Here is a 14,725-nt window from a genome sequence, read left to right as displayed (position 1 = left end):
TCCGAATGGTTCACAGGTTTGCATCCCTATGAGCCAGTTGATGCCTCTCAAGCCCATAGTACACCTGTCACTGGCCATGGCTGTGGAGAGGTACAAGTTGATTGCCATCATTCCCCCTCTTTGGGTTGCTTTTTGGATATATGAGATAATGTAAATGAGATTCCTGGACCATATTAAGTGTTCCAGAAGTGGTCGCTTTTATTGTTCCAGCTACAATTTTCTGTCTACCTTGACCAGTCTGGCTGCAGGCGGAAGACTCACAAAGAAAATAATCATATCTTTTCCTTTGCATGGACATTGATTGAACATATCCTTACGGATATGATAAAATGCAACTTATATTTATAGGCAAAAGTCCCTCCAAAGCTTGCTTTGTTTGACAGAGACTTAAATAAAAATTTTAAACCAACAGACTCCTACATAAAACCCTGTAGAAGGAAATGAAGCTAAAAATAACCAACCTGACATCTAAACAAATTTGGGAACTTTACCTGACAACTGCCCTAGAAATTGAAAGATTTTGAAAAATTAGCAATTATTTCACAATCACTCCTTTTGGCCTCCCTTGCCTGGTTTGTCCCACTTTCTGACATTTCCTTAGCACACCCGTGTGCAGCAGTCTTGACAATTAATTAACTAACCTTCATAGGACTCCTATGAGGAGGTGGATGAAAAGCACTGCAGCTTTATCTCTACTTTTCAGAAAACTAAAAACAGAAAGGTTATGACTTACCCCCAAAGTCACACAGCAAGCTTTCAGAAGAGTTGGGATTGATACCAAGGAACTCTGTCTCAAGCCAGGCCACTGTGACTCTGGTCCTAAGGTAATATTCCTGACTCACCACAAAATTTAGTCTAGTTGCCTAGACCAAGCTCAATTCTCTGTTACTTCCTAGAGGGAGTAGCCTCAGACAGAGTTGGCCAGAAAAAATAGAACTGTATTCAACTTAATAGGCCGAGAAAAAGAACAAGGAAGAGCGTCAATAAAGAATCTTTCTTTCAGGCAGCCAAGCTGTCAACCAGTCAATGTAACCTAGCATTGCAGGGACAATGAATACAGGACTATACTCAGAGTTGGAAAATGTTAGGTTCCTGGTACTGTCAAAGGAAAACAAAGACTTACATAAACAAAGGCCAGAGTGTCCGGGGCCATTCAAGGCAGGGTCAGTCAGCTTCCAGGTTGAGGCTCCAATATTTTGGGCCCATGGCACTGTAGAAGTTCCTACTAAGACCACTGTCAGAAAGTTACTTTGTGTGATGATGTATGGCTTCTTGTTCTTTTGTATTCTGAATTCCCATTCTCCGTCTTTCCCCATATGATTCCCGAATTGTGCTTACTCTTGCGTTCTTAACAGAAAACTAAAGTGCGGACTTATTCCAAATGCCTCTCAGTACAATGTAGTTGCCATAGGAAGTAATGGCTCTGCGGAAACAATAACGGAACAAATTATTGCTTAATACAATCTAGAAAGATACCTGTCCCGTGAAAGAATGCATTGTTCAATTATGTGTGTTGTGTGAATATGCTTAACCCCAGAAGGCAATGTCGCTAGGAGATGTTCTACGAATCTTCTGCCATATAAATGTCCTCCCAAATGGAGAGGCAAGCAGAAGAGACAATTGACCATCTCCACACAATCAAAATGCACAACTGTCTCACAATGACTGTTATCTTGCCTGCTGTTTGGACCTGTGCTTTAGGCAGCCTTTAAAAATTGGTAGGCTAGTTATTTTTTATCTTTTTAGAAGTCATTTTCTATCTGTACATGCCCGTGAAGTCACAGTGCAATATGTACCTCCTCAGTGCCAGAAGGTAAGGCACGGTTTTCATTTAAAGTAAAGACTACCAGGAGGCCACAGGAAAGAAGCCTGATGTCAAATGGGAAGGAAATGGCTTGGCGTCACCCTACATGCAACATGACAGAATCACTCCAAGTACCTTCTACAGCTGCCAAAAGAGCATTGCTTTTTGCATCTCAGTCAAAGCAGAAAGCATCTTAAAGATGAAAATCTTCAATGCTATGGAACAGATTCACGAATGCTCCAAAACAAAACCAAATTTTTTAAGTGAAGTCTTCGTGCTGTTGTTTCCTAACTTTTCATTTTTGGGTTAAACCTTTAAGTTCCCCAAAAGTTTGAGTTAGGATATTAAAGACCTGGGATTCTTCATGTGAAGCATGGTGAAGAGTGTTTTGGGTTCCATTTTCCTCCATCGATGACCCTCCTAGGGAATACTGCAGATATACCATGGGAAAACTAGCCCAGAGGAGTGATACGCCCCTGCAGTGATGCATGGTTGGGTTTTTGAGGCCATTGCCAGGTTTATGGGGCAGCTGAGGCTGTTTGAATGAAACCAGTGAGAATGAAGTGCGCCTAAGAGCCTGCTTTGGGACAGATGTTGAGTTCGTAAGAATCTTAGCTTGTAAACAGGTATGGAGTGACCAGTCATTAGATGGTACGAGCAGAGCTACATATTGCTTTAAAACAAATTATTATAATTATAAACTTTATAAGTTTTAGAATATGACTTGTGTTTTTTATAAGACACAACATCTGCAGGATGTTCTTTGGTGACACCATTCTTAATCATTTCCTGTTTATTTATTACATCATCTTTTGATGAAGCAAGTGATTGCATTTCTTATTATTTTTTCTGACCTCCAGGGTATTTTTATTTAACCCCATTACAACCTCTAATTGGAGCGCACTGCCACTCACTGCAACCTTCTGGCCAATTTCTATCCTCTGTATCCATCCAGACAACTCAAAAGGTGGAAAAATTCCATGGTAAATTCATTTGTTTGATTGCTTTTTAAATTACACCAAAGAACAAAGCAGCGTTCATAGAGGAGGTATTATCCGTTATTTTTTTCCCCCTAATCACAATATCGTGCTTTTTCAGCCCGGCACACAGACCCCCTCCTGAATATGGAAAAATGGGAGACATCTGAGCAGTATGGGTTTCATCTGGCTTCCCTCCCTGCCCCTCTCCCTCATCTCTCCTCGCTAGAGGTTTGGGTTCTCATCTAGCCGTTTCTGATTCTCGTTTTTCAAGATTGGCACCAATAGAAAAAGAGCTTATGAACACCAGGCTAGATTCTTATCCTCCATGGGTTTCCTCTAAAGAGGAGGTGGGGGAGGGGAAAGTGAAGCAGAGGAGACAAGGGAGAAGGTGACATCAACCATAAGGCAAGGTTGAGACAGGATCCCGATGGCGGTTAAATCAGAATTATAAGAAAGTTGCCTCCACGCTGGTCATGGTGCCTGGCGGTGGGGTGGGGGCAGCCCTTTGCTGGTGAAACCACTAGACTGCCCCTGGCAGTTCTCTGGCTGTCTCCCCTTGGAAATGATGCCACACTCCCCAGGCATCATGCCATTTCTAGGTGCCTGAAATGATGGTAGATAATCAGTTGCCCTTGGACACCGTTGGTATGCACACTTCCCTTCCTCTCGCCGACTGACCTTAGGACCCATGCTTCGTGATCCCTGCCTCTGCCACCAACTGAGAAGACCTCTGTTTCTTCATCTCACCAAACACATCCTAGAGTTTTAAGCAAACCTGTGCCTTGTGCCTCCTGGTTTAGGAACAGTGGGGGTCAAGTGCACAGTGAATAAAGATCACAGAGTGACTAAGGGAAAGGGAATGTGGTTCATGGGTAATTGCCACCCACCTCTCCAAAAAAACAGGATATTTTTAAAGCACATGGAAGTTATACCATTAAATTTTGTATTTCCAACCAGAGAGAGATCACTATTTTGTGAGGTTATGGAAAGGTGTGTTAATGGACACTTCTATGTCTCTTCTCTTGATTGCATCAAAAAGATGTTATAATTTTATGGAAGAGCCGCATCTAGCAATATTTATATGGCCCCGGGCATTGCTTTTCTCGGACACCATTATCTAAGTTTAAAAGTGTTGAAATATTAAGCTTTATCAATCATTTTTCTCAAATAGTATATGAATTTCTTTGACCCAGCCTCTTTATTTTGCAGCAAACTGGTGGTTCTTTCCTAAATTGTAAGATATGGTCGTGACAATGTGTCCACCTCTTCTGTGCAAAAGTCTTAAGGTTGCTTCAGAGGGTGGGTGTCCCAAGGTGGGACTGTGACCAGTCCGACTTGTGCATGATGGGCAACTAGCGAGCCCTCTGTTTCTCTCATCTCAGGTGTCTTACAATTTTTATACACATTTGTAAATTGAAGAAATCAAATTCAAGCTGGAAATGTGGTAGATGGGTGTGGGGTGTTAGGTGTGGGTGTGGGAGGAAGGTAAGATATTTTCGACACCATAGATAAAACAGAGCTAATTTAAATGAAAGATTCAAGACTCTTACTCATTTTGAAAATAATACAAAGCCTTTCCTCAGAAGGGCTCGATTTGACTTTTGCCTAAGAATGAACAGGGCACTGAATCACTCATTTTTCCCCTTCCAACTATCAACCTCAAGGCAGTAAAAATTAAAATAAATAAATAAATAAATAAATAAAGGACTCTTTTATGAAGATAAAAACAATAGAAAACAGTGAGCAAATCAATTAGAATTCTTTAAGTAGGTAAAACAGTAGAACGAATTGATTTTTCTGGGGTCTATCATCAGATTAATGGTGTCTCTTTTAGTGCCCATAAATCAATATCCTATGTGTACATACACACGCATAACACATTCTGATTGCTTATCTGTCAGCTATTATCCCTCCATCGGTATTTTATGTGTATATGTAGTTCAAAACATTGATATAAATGATCCCCATAGAGCACTTGAACAGTTAGAAAATTCAGTCGCTTAAGATTTAATTAGGATACAAAGTCTGCAAATGACATTAATGATTTCTGAAATGACTCATAGAAAAATGGTATGCAAGGTATTGTTCTTGTGTCTGATCTTGGGGTGAATGAAATATCATACAGTTAACAAATTAAAACCTATGTCAGTTTAAAAAAAAATTCAGAACTCATTACTAGAAAGAGCTACTGCATGGCTTCCTCTCATGTGGAAGCTAAAGAGAAAAAAGGGTGAAAGGATAAAAAAGGGGGATTTCCTAAAAATAGAAGGGAGACCATTAGGGCAGGGTAAGGATATCAAGGGGAGGGAGGAAAGGTGAGCAAGGGAGGTACTGGGGAGTGAAATTGATCAAAGTATACCATACACATGTGTTAATATGCCACAATGAAAGCCACCATTCTGTATAATTAATATGCACCAATAAAAAAAAATTTTTTAAAGAGCTACTACTGCATGGTGGATATTCAAGGATCTCTTGCCTTATTTTTTTTCCTACTTTTAAAGAATTTAATAATAAAAACTAAACAAGGATTCCAGGAAGATCCTCTGCATATTTTATATATGCATATATTGTATATTTTGCAAATGTAGGTACATGTTTATCACCTAACACATTATCTGGCAGTTTATTCACTCAAAAACTGTGTGCTCAAATGAGGACATAGATGATATTAACAGAGAAACATCAGTCAGTGCTCTTGTTTGGGCCACACACAGAAACTAGTGGGCCTCTCCTGAAACCAACCCAGCCCCTCTGTCAGGCAAACTATGGGGGAGGGGGGGACAGCAGAGTGGGCACATCCAAGGAAAAATATGAGAATTAGAATGGTGTCATTTTTTTGAACATTAAGTAGATAAAAATAAGACTGACATTATACAACATTGGAAAACAGGCAATTTGCAACAATTCCTGAATGCTCCTCATATATGATCTTGCTTCAGTTTGTCATCCAGGGCAGGGAGAAGCTTTCTAAGGCAGTGTTTCACTTTCTGGGCATCAAATTAGCCTTTATCTGCCTGTCTGCATGCTTTGGGTTACATGACTTCAACTCGCCTTTATCTTAAAGTTCTGGCTTTATTGCTCTCATTGACCAAATGCCAAAATGTAAATTTATCCCTATTGGAATTTTTGCCAAGAGCACAAATATAACTTTTTTTCAAGCTCAGAAATACATTTTTTTTTCCTATTGAACTAATCAAGCAAGGAAACAATAGCTTGTCACCATGTTTCCATCCTTGGTCTCTTTCATAGGCAGCTTATCAGCAAACTTTCCCATGGAGCTTTCTCCCTGGCAGAGATTGTCAATCATACCCTCGGGTCTTCTCAGCTAGACAGACTCACGGACCACGTGAATGATTTATGGCTTCAGACTTTGAGCAGGGTCTGCAAAATACCCCTTGACAAACTTATCACCAGGAACTGCTGGCCTCCTGAGCGAGTGTCCCACCAAAATGAGGCTCCCGTCTGTTTTTCTTTCTCGGGAGCATTTCAAGTTATTAGGCAATCAATACAACCTATTTCCTTCCTTCTACCCAGGAGGTATTGTGAGCAAACAAAGAAAATCCAGCCGTCTATTCATGTTTGAATTTTGCTATTGTGTGTCTTTCTGTATGCTTGTCTGGGTGGCACCACCAAAGGGTAGGATCTCCTGTGTTTCTGGATGCATCTCTGGTTACCTGATCACACCGAAACACGGCTGATAGAGAGCTTCCATCTGCAAGGCCATTGAAGGACATTTTGCTTTGCGTATTTTAGCAATTCTTCTTGAAGTTGCCAAGCAAATCTTTCTCGATTCACATACTTAATTGTTCACTCAGAAAAATATTTTGACTCTCCCCTAACACTCAGCTTGGATATCCAGCTATGTGCTCTCAGCATTTTTCAAGCACAGCCTGTACAACTAATGTATGACGTCCTTTCGCTGCAGAAAATCCATCAGGGAAAAAAATATATGTATTTATTGTAACTTTTAGACATACAGAAAGGAGTTCAATAAATGGATTTAATGCTTACTCAAAATTTAAGAATCCATTAGGAAGTTCAGTTTTACTATGTCAGTGCGATACATTTCAGACCGTAATTATACCCTTTCCAAATCCCATTTAAAGTAAACCATTTATTTTTTCTACTTTTCCCACAAGTGCCTTAATGTAGAATTTGGATACCTTTCAGAAGAGACCTGTGAGGTAATGCATTGGAGAGACATAACAATATTTATAAAGTTTGGAGAAATCTTTTGCTAAATGAATAGGGGAAATAATCTTCAGCCTTGGCAGAATGGATAAAAATATTGATAGTGAATTTGGTTGTTTCCTATGATTTTTATAACAGATGTGGGGACTCGGCTCTCATTATTATTCTTCAGTGGTTTTTAAAGCAGGACTGGAATTTTAAGGTCTCAGGGCAAATTATTATAGTGCTAAAAAATTCATATTGCTCTCATTTTTTCCATATTGCCTTTTTCTTTAGGTAACACAGCATAAATTATAATTAAGTGGACAAATGAAAATGCCAAATATTTGTTCTTATTTTACATCTGATTTTAATACTCATGGAATTTTCTTTTTAAGTGGTTATTAGTCATTCGAAGTCACGTTTTCTGCTTAACTGGGTTTCTTTGTATCACAAGTGGGCATCCATCTCAAATAAGAGAGAAGGTAGTTTTGGTCTCTGTGACTCATTCGGATTCTGGGCTGCTGTCACTGAACGTGGAAGCTGCAATATGAACACCTGTCCATGAGGAACTAGACTTGAGATAACCAGCTCATTTCACACACACCATTGTCCAGCCATCAGATGGTAATTACTTTTAGTCCCATCAGCCTCGCCTGGACTCCAGCCAGTGGGCTGTGGGTAGAAGGGTCTGTATCACGTTTCCATTCATCTGAGCCATCCAGTCTCCTTCTTGCTTGTTTTCAATTACACTGACATGGTGGCTTTGGCACATAGTAAGTAAATAGCAATGTATTCAAAAAGAAAGGTCTGAAAGCCAATATCTGAAATATACTCTTGAGGTTTCAATGAGGACAATGAAATTGGCACAGAAATTCTGGCATTCTGACCCAAAGTCATAAAATACAATTAATTAAGTTAATTGTAGCGAATTTGAGGAATATTTCATGAAAGCCAAATGCAGCAGATGAAAGCCTAGAAAGCAATGGAAATGTTACTGGATTTCCTAAGAAGTAAATAATTAGTAAATTAACTAAATTATTAATCGGATCCAAAAAGTAGTGGGTTGGAAGTGTCGTTGAAAGATTTATTTTCATTCTTACTTTTTGAACACCTTCTTAGAAAGAAAAAAAAAATCCCAGTCTTGATATTCTAGAACATTCCAGAATTATTTTAAGATGATTTCACTCACTCCAGTAACTTCTCTTACTCTTTGTCTCTCCAACACACATGAGCTCTTCCCTGCCCACTCCCCATGTTCCACACCAAAAGATTAACACTCATGGTTTTGCATGCTCTTGTTGACTGTAGAAATGATCTAAAACAAAATAACTACTTTTGATTACTCAACTTATGTTACATTAAGCCTGGTTGCCATGTCAGATCCCCCCCCCCCATTTTTTTTAACTTTCTCTTCCCCCTCACTTGAAAACTCAGGCATCTTGAACTTACCATCCCTCCCTTACTAACCCTCATTCAATCATCACCTTTTTTAACCTTCTCCTCTTAATTTTTAGTAAACTAAAAATACTAAACTTTAAATACCAAATATTCAATAATTATTTTTGCCTTTGTTTTGTTTTACTTCCCCAAAAAGCATTTTTTTCTGAGAGGAAAAAAAATTGTTTTCAGTATTTATAAAGTTTTGGGGTGTTTTTTTAAAGTTAATGAAATATTCCAGCCAACATTTATTAAAAGCCCATGTACAAGTTCTCTGCTAAACACAAACCATAGAAAGATACTTATGGCATCAACTGCACTCTCAAGGAGTTTAAAGCCCAAGAAATAGACAGAAACTCTTTGATATTTATGAAGTGAAAGTAAATAAATAAATAAAGTGCTCCTCGATATCCTGGGTGCTCTAATTCTAAACAGGAGGGAATAGAGCCATAAAAGATGGAGAGCTAATTCTTATAGGGGTATTAGAGAGACAGTTCAAAGCAGGGACACTTGAGATGGATCTTGAGGACTAAGTGGGAATCACAAAGTAGAGCAGGGGTAGGTAAAACCCCACAAATATGAAATTGCATGGTGGTCCTCAGGGTAATTTGGGTATAAAAGAGGCCATGGCAGCAAGAAGACTAGAGAAAACTGTAAAGAGCTGGATGTGCTCCACTAGGAAACCTAGATTTCTTCTATTAGTCGATGGAAATCCTTAAAGCACCTTAAGTTGGAGCATCCTGTGGGGCCAGGAGGGAATATGCATGGTACAGATGTAAATTATGAGAGCGCAAAATAAAGTTATCACAATGCAGCTAAAAGGAATTCAAGAAGAGAGACAGTAAAGAAATAGAGCTTTAAGATGGGTACAGTGACGCACACCTGTCACCCTGGAGACTCTGGAGGCTGAGGCAGGAGTATCATGAGTTCAAAGCCAGCCTCAGCAAAAGCAAGGCGTTAAGCAACTCAGTGAGACCCTGTCTCTAAATAAAATACAAAATAGGGCTGGGGATGTGGCCCTGTGGTTAAGTGCCCCTGAGTTCAATCCTCATTACCACCATCACCCCCCAAAAAATAGAACTTTGGAACTGGTCATTGATTAGATGCCATTAAATAAAAGTCACATACATAAAAGTAAATTATGTGATGTGTTTTTTTTTAATGTTGTACTCATGTAAAACTGAGACAGAAATGCAATTAATACTGAGAGTGAATGTGCGCCTGGTGGAAAGAACACAATACGTGAGCAAGCTTGGATGTAATCCTGGATCCTCCATTTCTAGCTTAGCTAAACTTTTTGTTGGTACCAGGGTTTGAACTCAGGTGTGCTTAACCACCAAGCCACATCCCTTTTTTATATTTTATTTAGAGACAGAGTCTCACTGAGTTGCTTAGGGCCTCGCTAATTTGTTGAGTCTGGCTGTGAACTGGTGATCCTCCTGCCTCAGCTCCCCAGGCCGCTGGGATTACAGGCATGCACCACGGTACCCGGCTTACCTAGACCCTTTGAGCCTCTCTGAACCTCAGTTTTCTTATCTGCAGATTGGGAATGCAATGAAATATGTTTTACAAATCTCATGGCATATCATGAGCATCCCCTGAATGCTGTTGGGTCTAAATGTCTTTTAAAAGAGAACTCAGGGGCAACTTTTCATAACTCCAAACCAATTAACTGAGCTCTACAGTAGTAAGAAATAACAGAAGCAACTGTCGGGCTATGCTAGCAAGCCGCCATTGAAGATGAGATGGCTATTTAGAGCTGGTGCTTCGTACAGTCCATAAGGTAAAGCACCACAAACAGTCTCTATGCTCTCTGGTTATAACCACAAACCAAAGGAAAGTCCTCACATGGGCACAGAGTGAAAACAACAGCTGGGAACTACACAGGGCACTGCATTCTCACCTACATAAAAGACCCACACCCAGTGGTATCATCTTCAAACATGAGCAACGGGCTCAGTAAAGACACTCGTGTAGAGCAGAACAAATTTTAATCTAGCTAACTCTAGACTGTTTTTAATGACCTTTTTATTTTAAAAATAAAGGCCATCTCTGGGCATGGTGGCAACACACCTCTGATCCCAGTGACTCAGGAGGCTGAGGCAGGAGGATCACAAGTTTGAGGCCAGGATCAATAACTTAATGAGACCCTGTCTCAAAATTTTAAACAAAGGGCTAAGGATATTGCTCAGTGACAGAGTGCTCGTGGGTTCAATCCCCAGTACCTGAAAAATAAATAACAAATAAATAAATAAATAAATATCCTATTTAGGCCAGTGCTCTCTGACTGAGCCTTAGACATTCTAATTCAGAATGATCATTGTGCATTAATTGTTTATAGAGACAAGGGAATGATTTAGAGAAGATATCATTGCAAACTTCCACTTTCATATCAAAACATATACAGCTTTCATGATATGTATCAATTATCTAAATGAAAATTGATCAACCAATTAAAGTGAAAACATAAAAGCATTTGGGCATATGTTTAGACTTAACTAGCAATCAATTTTCCAGCTGTATGATTAACCAATCAACAAATATTTATTGAATTCAATGTAAATAAAATGTTGTCACTGCAGACACAATGATGTATAAGATGCAATTAGAGCTCATAGGGAGACTTGGATCTAAGATGCAAGACTCTCATCTGTGCAGTGATGGGTACTTGAGCCAAAGAAAACACATGCTAAGTACCAAACAATGATGATAGTCAGAAATGCTAAAGGAATTCAAGAGGGACAGGGCCAGCTAGGAGCCAGGGTTATGAAAAAACGCTTTATGGAGAGAAATGTTTAGTCATGAACAAGGACGAGCTGCTTCTGTATATCTGAGGAGAAAAGGAAAGAAAAATAATACTTTTCTGGCACCAGTTATAATCCCACTCTATTTTAGACAACTGTTCCTGGGGGGGAAAACCCCTCAGGTAAGGAAATTGAATATTGAAATGACATCACAGAAAGAAGGATTTCTTTCTTCATCAAAAATAAAATTTTCAAGTGCTCACTACATGATAGGCACTGTGCTAAATACTTTTTATGAATTATTTTACTTAATTGTCATCACAGTATGTAAGGTAGATAATGCCAATCATCTCTTTCAGAGCTGAGGGAAACAGGTTTAAAGTTCCACAGGTAGAAAGCAGTAAGACCAGGCATGACTGTCTCTTTACAGGGCTAGGATTGTGACTCAGTGACAGAGCCTAGCATTGTGTTCAATCCCCAGGACCACAAAAAAAAATAAATAAATAAACTGAATCTCTTGACTTTCCAATTTTGAGCTAACTACATGGATTTCCAGAGATTGTTTAAGATACATTATAAACCACAAAGTGTTCCTTTATTATCAGCAAATAGTATTAACCACCTGTATATAATATGCCAGACACATTATAGGTACAGGAGATACAGAGACTTAAAATCATGTCATTGAGCTTCCAGTCTAATTGTGAAGATGGCAAATAATCAAATCTTTACAATACAATCGCTAATGGGAAGTCACTAAAACAATATGCTGTGGCGGGGCTACTGACTAATGTGGGAAGTGTCAGAGGAGGCTTTCTAGAAGGGCCCCCCAGAGAGTACTTTTAAAGGAGAAAAAAAAAAGTGCTCACCAGGCTAATAAGACATCCTGGGAACAGGGAATAGCATGCACAAGGCAAAACAGGTGAGATAGAGCAGGAAAATACTGTCTTTTAGAATGGCTGAGGTTACTAAGACAGCCTAACTCAGCATCAGAAGATTGATCTTCCAGCCACAGCTTTTACTTCATAGTAAACTTGTGTTATCAATATAAAATGTATTCATGAGATATTTTTTGTTCTTTTTGTACTGATTCGTCAGAATCTGGTATGAATCTTACAGTTACAGCCCAATTCTGTTTGTGCTAGCCCCTTTCCAGGTCCTCAGAAGCCTCACACAGGTAATTACAGCTTCCATATTCGACAGCACAGATCTAGGATATTCATTTGTTATCTATGTAGGTACGACTGCCTGGCTTAGCTCCACAATTACTTTGGGGACTGAAAATTCGGTATTTAGCTCTTATATCTCTATATACCTGGATGTACTGGGTATATAGCAAATGATCAAAAAATATTTGAATTGATTATTAGTTGGCAAACATATGTAGAAGATAAGCAGGCTGTGTGTAACACCCTCAAGATTATTCTGTCCATACTGATAAAGAACAATTTCACACTTATGAAACTGATATTCACCATAATATAATGGCTTTTTAAAAAATCAGTCCAATTTTAGTCTCTCAAATCTTATTTAAGATTATTTGATGCAGTATTATTGAAAGTAGTGGTGTGGTATTGGTTTTGGTGCAAGTGAATTTCCAAATATTATTTTACAGCAAAACAAATATCGACAGAGCTACAGCATATATGGACAATTCACAAACATTTTAAGAGATTTCTAACAAACCTTTCTCAGTAATGGACAGAATAAGCAGACAAAAATTAAGCAGTAAGAACATCCATGATTTGAACAACGTAAGTTACAAATTTCACAATGGACATATAGAGGATGGTTTATTCCGTAACCATAAAATACATTCTTTCTAAGCATCTATAGAACTTTTATTAAAACTGCCCATATGCTGAACTGTAAAGCAAGTCTCAATAAATTTAAATACATAGAAATCGTATAGTGTACATTTTTGACCATAATGTAGTTAGACTAGAATTCAATCACCAAAAACAAAAAGAAAAAAAAAAAATCCTTGCACATTAATTGGAAACAAATGTTATTTGAAAATCAAGAAATCTATTTACAAATAACTTGTGGCTAAAAAAGAAATTACAAGCTGATACTGAAGCCAGATAAGGACAATGCAAGCAAAGAAAATTACAGGTCAATATTCCTGACGATGCAAATGTCCTCAACAAAATACAAATGACCACATCATATTGAAAGGGTGATATGCCATGATTGATGGGAATTTATCTCTGAAATGCCAGTACAAACTATATTTGTGAATTGAGAGAACATTGCTAAAATATTCACATTACCTGGATTACATTTTTAAACGTAAGATCTAAAGCCATAAAACTCCTATAAGAAAATGAAGGAGAAAAGCTCCTTAACTTGAGTAATGATGTTTGGGATACAGCATCAAAAGCACATGCACCAGAAGCAAAGGCTTCTGGTACTTCATCAAATTGAAAAGTTTCTGCACAGCACAGGAAACAATCCACAAAACAAAAAGGCAACTTGAAGAATAAAAGAAAATATTTGGAAACCATATATCTGACAAGGTTATACTACCCTAAGCAATTTGCAGATTCAAGGCAATCCCTATCAAAATTCCAATGACATTTTTCACACAACTAGAAAAGAAAAATCTTAGGGCTGGGGGTGTGGCTCAAGTGGTAGCGCACTCGCCTGGCATGCGAGCGGCCCGGGTTCAATCCTCAGCACCACATACAAACAAAGATGTTGTGTCCACCGAAAACTAAACAATAAATATTGAAAAAAAAAAATTCTCTCTCTCTCTCTCTCTCTCTCTCTCTCTCTCTCTCTCTCTCTTTAAAAAAAGAAAAATCTTAAAATTCATATGAAGTCACAGAAAATAGCCAAGGAAATCTTGAGAAAAAACAAATCTAGAGGCCTCATGTTTTATGACTTCAAACTTTATTTTTAAATTATAGTAATTGAAACAGTATGGTGCTGGCATAAAAACAGACACCTAGACCAATGGAATATATAGATAAGAATCAAACCCTTACTTAAATAATGAACTAATGCTTGGTAAGGGGGCCAGGAACACACAAGGGAGCAAAGACAGTTTCTTCAATAAATAATGTTGGGGAAAACTGGATAGCCACATGAAAAAAGGAAGGAAGGAAGGAAGGAAGGAAGGGAGGAAGGGAGGGATCCTTATCTTACACCATTCACACAAAAAAAGATCACTCTAAATGGATTAAATATTTAAATGTAAGATCTATAGCCAGCTGAGCACGCACGCCTGTAATTTTAGCAGCTCAGGAGGCTGAGGCAGGAAGATCATGAGTTCAAAGCCTGCTTCAGAAAAAGTGAGGTGCTAAACAATTCAGTGAGACTCTGTCTCTAAATAAAATACAAAATAGGCACCACATCAATAGACTTAAAAATAAGAACCATATGATCATCTCGATAGATGCGGAAAAAGCATTCGACAAAGTACAGCATCCCTTTATGTTCAAAACTCTAGAAAAAATAGGGATAACAGGAACATACCTCAATATTGTAAAAGCAATCTATGCTAAGCCTCAGGCTAGCATCATTCTGAATGGAGAAAAATTGAAGGCATTCCCTCTAAAATCTGGAACAAGACAGGGATG

Source organism: Marmota marmota, unplaced genomic scaffold (genome assembly GCF_001458135.2).
Source record: "Marmota marmota marmota unplaced genomic scaffold, marMar, whole genome shotgun sequence".
In the NCBI taxonomy this organism is placed as follows: Eukaryota; Metazoa; Chordata; class Mammalia; order Rodentia; family Sciuridae; genus Marmota; species Marmota marmota.
The sequence above is the reverse complement of the archived record's forward strand: the minus strand, read 5'-3'. Positions refer to the sequence as shown.